The sequence below is a fragment of the Gastrolobium bilobum genome, unplaced genomic scaffold (genome assembly GCF_033153095.1).
Source record: "Gastrolobium bilobum isolate Gb01-03AN ecotype WA unplaced genomic scaffold, APGP_CSIRO_Gbil_v1 utg168530, whole genome shotgun sequence".
Classification (NCBI taxonomy): Eukaryota; Viridiplantae; Streptophyta; class Magnoliopsida; order Fabales; family Fabaceae; genus Gastrolobium; species Gastrolobium bilobum.
In genome coordinates, this window is record NW_026899909.1 from 98,114 (window position 1) to 104,514 (window position 6,401).

Consider the following 6,401-nt stretch of genomic DNA (forward strand, 5'->3'; position numbering starts at 1 on the left):
TTTAATTAATAATTTCTTAATATTAAAATGTTTAAATATTTTTTAATAAAAAGTAAAAATAAGATAGAAAAAAAAAACTTCTTTTTCTACTGCCTTATAGAAAGTTTAGGTGAAATTAGGTATACTGCCGAAGCCTGAAAAACTCTCCAATCTTTTGGGAAGTGTTTGATTAAGATAATGATGAGAAATTTTTGTGCCCGGATAAATTATCAAAAAGTGTTTGGGAGGCAAAAAATTTACCGAAAAAGTTGAGTTATTTTTATTAATGCTTTGTTTGGTTGATGGTGAAATATTGATAGGAATATGTAATGAAATTACCCATTATAGATTTTTTCAAACAAGTTGTACTTGATATAGATTTTTTGAGGGCATTTTTGTCTACAAATAGTAAAAGATGTTTCTCCATTCTTGATTTAAAAAATGGGAAAAGTGTTTGTCATTTTAAATGACAGAAAGTTATGTCATTTTAAGAGAGATACAGACACAGAAAATTTGAATTTTAAATTAAAAAAAACCATCCACTTTCTCTCTCCCATGATTTCTGTTTTTCTGTGTCTATCTCTCTCCTAAAATGATATAACTTATGTCATTTAAAATGACAAACACCAAACCCTTAAAAAATACCACACTTCAAACTACCATTTTATTTTTCATTGCCTAGTTCAAAAAAAAAGTCATGGGAAAAATAATATACTGATTTTTTATAACTTTCAGACATACCAAACATGGATAACATATTTTGCCTGCCCTACTTTCTCAACATTCTTATTAAATTCTCCATACCAAACATCTTGATGATTTTGTGAGGGATTACATAGTGCCAAAATAAAAATCATTAAAAACATTTTTTCTTATCATATTTTCATAAAAGTGGATGTGTTTGATTAATTGTTTCTCTTTATAATGAAAAACACTTACTTTTATATGTGAGTGACAAAAAAATATTTCTATAACAAAAACAAAATGTTAAACCATATAATACTATATATTAAATTATATAGAAAAATATTTCTGCAATTACTGCAGATAAGTTATCTGCATTTATTCCCAAAACGACGTCGGTTGGGATTGGAATATTAAAAAATTTAATTATAAAGACTATAATAATCCGGAAATAAATTAAAATTATAAAAACACTATAATTTCCGTCCCAAAAAGACATCGTATTGAGCTTACTGCAGATAATCTATCTGCAGTAACTGCAGAAAAAGCGAACCCTAAATTATATTACTTGTTATTAGAAGTATTTGTGATTGGATAAACTTATTTCAATGTTAAGAAAAAATTATCAAAACATTTATAAGAAAGTTTTTAAAAAATTATTATTATTTTAAGATAATTGTTTACCGAAACATAACATAAAAATAATAATGAATTAATATAATTCAAAAAAAAGGGGGTGGTCGAGGTGGAGTCACCCCCTCCAAGTGGAGAAAAATCTCAATGCACCATAAGCACTGAACTTGGTGCTTCTTTTTACGAAAGATGGGAAAAATTTCCTTTTAAGGGAAATATAAAAAAAAAACATGGATAGAACATGAAATTTTTAGTAAAAAGAAGAATCGAGTTCGGTGGTCCGAGTACATTGAAGTTTTTATCCTCCGAGTGACTAAATAAGATAGTTTAATAATATAATATTATTATTTATTAAAAAAACCCTCATCTATTTAAACTCCTTAAGGGGTAAGAAGAAAGACCCACCAAAGAAGAAAAAAGAGAAAGGTAATATTATGAGAGAATCTAAGGGTATCCATGACAACCATTTGGGGTGGTTAACTCAACCACATCAAACCCAGAAAAGGAGGGAACGTCTGATGTTCACCTGTGCTCCATAAAAATATAACATGTTTCGTGGCAGGAACGTGGTTTTGGGGTGGTTAATTAACCACATAACCCCATTTAAAAAAAAAAAGAGGGATGCGTATGTATATAATAATGTTGATTTATTTTTCTTCTTTTTGGTTAAGTTCAATCTATATAAATGTATTTTTTTTGTCACACAGATGTTAAGTTTTAGGTTGCTTGAAAGAGGAACGTTCCCCAAGCTTGTGGGATAAGGATACTGAGGCATTAGGGACACCTGTCTCTGTTGAGTCACCTCAAAGCACGCAGCCGTTACCAATTTGCACTCATTACAAATTTTCAAAACGTGCTCCAAGAAAAGCAACTGTCTATTCAGCCATTAATACAACTTCTCCTCTCCTCTCTCTCCCACAATCTTGCCCTACAATTGTTCCATCTCCTCAACCTGTCATCAGAAGCTACAACCTTTAATCCCTGACCACTCGTTTTGTAATGCTCCCTCCCCACTACTTCTTCAACTTCCCTCCACAACCTCCACGTCTGTAAAACTGCTCACCTTCTCTATTCAGCATGCCTATTTAACTCCCTTCCTCCCTCGTGTTTATACATTATCATTTTCTCATAAACTCAGAAAGCCTAAGTCTCATTCTTCTCCTAATATTTCCCTTACTCTTCTCTTATTTTGCCCTAATCCTCTTCAATCCAAAAATCATGACAAGAGTCAAGATCATCATAACACCTGTTTCTGACTACACCCAAGAGCCAGAGATTACAGAGAGCAATGTGACCCTTTATCCAGAGAGGTACATTCAGCTGGGGAAATATAAAACCCTTATGCCTACTTTCGTATATGTTGCATTGATAAACCTTAAGTGGCGTAAGTTTGCAACAGCAGAATGGTACTTCTATCCATCCCTGATGGCTGAATTTTTATACCATGCAAAGAGGCTTCCAAAGGAGAACCAGAAGAAAGAGGTGATGGTTCAAGGAAAGAAGGTCTCATTCTCCCCTGAATCTATCAAGAACGTGTTATCACTACTAACCGTGGACAACTGTCCATATGCAGAGTACATAGACAAGAAAGATGGCCCTGAATTCAGATTGGAAATGCATAAGGTAATAGCTTTTGGGAAGCCCACATATTCCAAATGAGCACTCTGCAAGGGTAGCCTGTTGGATAAGGCTAGGTTTTGGTACCTGTTTGCCAACACCAACTTAACCCCTTCAACCCATAATGCTACTGTCAAGTGGGCATTGCAAGTACAGATATACTGCATCATGAAAAACATCTTTTTTGATGCAGTGCCTCTCATTTATGAGAGCCTGAAGAAGGAAATCAAGAAAACCACCAACTGTCTTCCCAGTTTGATCTCCAAGCTCTATCTAAGAGCTGGTGTGCCCACTCTTCCAGATGAGGATCCAACAATTGGGTCAGTCCTTGACCACAAGACTTGGAATAACTTGAGGATCACATACATCGAAGAAGCTCCCATAAACCTCACTGAGCACAATATTAGATATGGAGTTGTTGTGCTCAACGAGGAAGAAGATGATGAAGAAAATAAGGAAGAACAAGAAATCCCTGCCCCCAAACCTGCCAAAATGAAAAAGAAAACCTCACAAACCAAGAAGCCTACATCTACCATTCCAGCCACTAAATCCTCCAAATTCGTTCCCCCTCCCTCAAAAGTAAAGAAGGAAACTCCTGCTACTACTGAGAGCAAGCTTGGAAAGAAATCTCCTTCCAAATCTCATTCCAAACCCCTTTCAAAAACTCCTCACAGAAAGGAGAAACATTACAGTCAGAGGCTAAAGAGAACATTCAGCAGTACAAAAAGCTCAGAGGGATCTACCTCTGAGAAACCCATCACTCTCTCTGATAAGGAAGAGGACAGTGAGGATGAGATCCCTATTGCCAAAAGGATAAAGAGGAACGAAGCCTCAAAAACACATGTTGCTACCAAGGAGACGTCCCCAGGTAGTCCTGAAAATTTGGTTTCTCTGACGTTCCTTCTTTTCTGAGATCACCTCCTCATTCATCACCACCACCACAAGACAAACCACGACAACCCCCTTCTAAGGAACAAGAGGAAAGGGGAAAAGAAAAGCAAATGGCTGAGCAAGAACAACAAGAAGCTCAGCCACAGAAAAACACTGACAAAGATAAGGGGATTGCTCACAGTCCCCCTAAGAAGAAAAAGCCATTTGTCCCCAGATAAATCAATTTGGGGGGACCCCTGTCTTCTTTATTCATTCGTCCTGACACCTCTGGGGACGAAGCATTGGCTAGAGCCCTAGCAGAAGAAGAAGGACTTGACGTTCCTCCACTGATGGAGGAACAGGTAATCCCCTCTACCTCAACAACTTAGGAGATAGCAATCAGTAAGCCACCTAGTGATAAACCATCATCTTCAATTCCCCAGCCAAAGAGTAATCAGAAAAAGAAGAAGCCGACACCTCTCATCCCAGCAATACCTATTGCAGCACGAATCAAATCTTAAATAGGTATTGCTGAGATCTTTGAGATGATGGGAAAGAAAATGGCTAAACTGCTTCCGGAAGAGCCAATCGTTCCCTAAATAGACACATTCAATACAACAGAAGAGCTCAAAGCCTTGAGGAACGAGGTGGAATAGCTCTCCTCTGCCTTCAACCAATTTCAAGAACAACAAAGGGCAGAGAGGAAACAGTTCCTCAACTCTGTCACCATAGCTATCAAGAACAGCAACACTACACCCTCTACAGCAACCCTACAAGCTGTTAGAAATGAAGTTCAAGATGCAGCTAACTCACTAAAACATGCTCATTCAATGCACAACACTAGAGTTGAGCTGCAATTCAGACGTCTTTTGAACAAGGATGATGTGGAACGTGCTGAAACCATAGAAGCTTTTAAAGTCTTTGGCACGTTCCTAGAGGAGGAGATCACTTAGCTGGAGGACAAGGTAGAAGATGTAGAAGGTCAATTGGTGCACATTCACAATGGAAAAGTGATGATGGGAGCCACCATTGAACATCTTACTGCTGTAGGCAGTGACCTCTTGAAAGAAGCTCAAAAGTGGTTCCCAGAATCTAAGTTGAAGAAGGTGAACGACTAACTGAAAGGGAGACCACTGACCCAGGAGGAAATTGAAGAAAAGAAAGAGGAAGAGAAGAAGAAGAGCCTGGAGAAGAGGCCACCACAGTGAAGGGAGGAAAACCCTCATTTTTATTGCATTATGTTTTTTTTTCTGCAATTTTAGTTTTTATTTTCTTGCTTTGTGTTCCTTTGTGTAAAAACTTTTTCATCTATAGTAGAAAAATCCATTTTGCTTGATAAAAATTAAATTGTTTTGAGAAAACAACTTAGTTATAGTAGCTTGGCTGATCAAGGATAAAAAAGTAGTAGCATGGAGTATAAAAGCTAATGAGTAATAATTGTTATTCTAAAATTGAATTCTGAAAGAAGACAAAGAGATTTGTGAAGGATGTTGATCTGTGTGAACTAACAGGTGAGGAACGAAAATTCCAAACACATGCTCTTGAGAGCGTTCCCAAGGTGTAACCACAATGAGACTTCTGAACTTGCTTTGATACTGTTAGTACTGCAGAGATACTGGTGAACCCCAAAAGGATAAGGGCTATCCATCAAACAGTCACCTCACCACATTCACACCAAATACCTCCATCAAAACACTTACATGCATCCTTATAAGCCACTAGGTCAGCTATAAAGATCAAGGAATACAACAAAATGAGCAGTCAAGGACAAAGAGACAAGAGTCATGACAAAAGAGGGAATGACAATTGATAAAAATTCAGAAAGAACTACCAAAGAAAAGCTTCATCAAAGAAAGGTAGTCAAACAAAGAAAAAGTGTTCCCAGCAAAAATGCCCAACAAAAACTCTTAGTAGAAAATTTGATGAATGTGTTCCTTGACTCAAGACCAGTGACTTTCCATACCTTACCTTTTCATTTTGTTCCCATAATTCATCCATATGAAAAGTACCTTTGATTGGAAGACATCAACACCTCTTAGGAAAGCAGTAGATAAGCAAGTATGAAGAATCACACCTAGGAATGGACAGAGAAACACCAGCCTTGAGTGATTAGTGAGACAAAAGATCAATAATATAACACCTCATAATTCTAAATCACATAATTATAGTTAAAATATGGATTAAATGGTAGGATTAGTGAAAATCCTAAATTTAGAACCGAAATACGTAAAAAGGGTAAAACGGTAAATTGCCAAACACATAACCCTAGGAAATGAAATGTGAGTAGAAGGTCTCAAATGTTAAAATTAACCCTGAAAATGGATTCAGAATGAAAAATCGAGTGGTTAGGCAAGTTTCTGGAAAAAAGATTAATAACATTTTTACCAAGTAAAAATACAGCGGTACAGTTGCACCGTAAAGCGTGGAAAATGAATTTTGAGCTCTAGGTATGGAAATAAGTTGGAAATGATATATAGAACTATGAATTATGATTTCTGATGAAAATTGATTGAAATTAGAGTTTTTAGGGAAGCATGCCCACAGTGCACATAACAGCTTAAAACTATGATTTCACCGAACGACCGGAAAACTCCGGATTCATCTGGTCAAGGGAAATT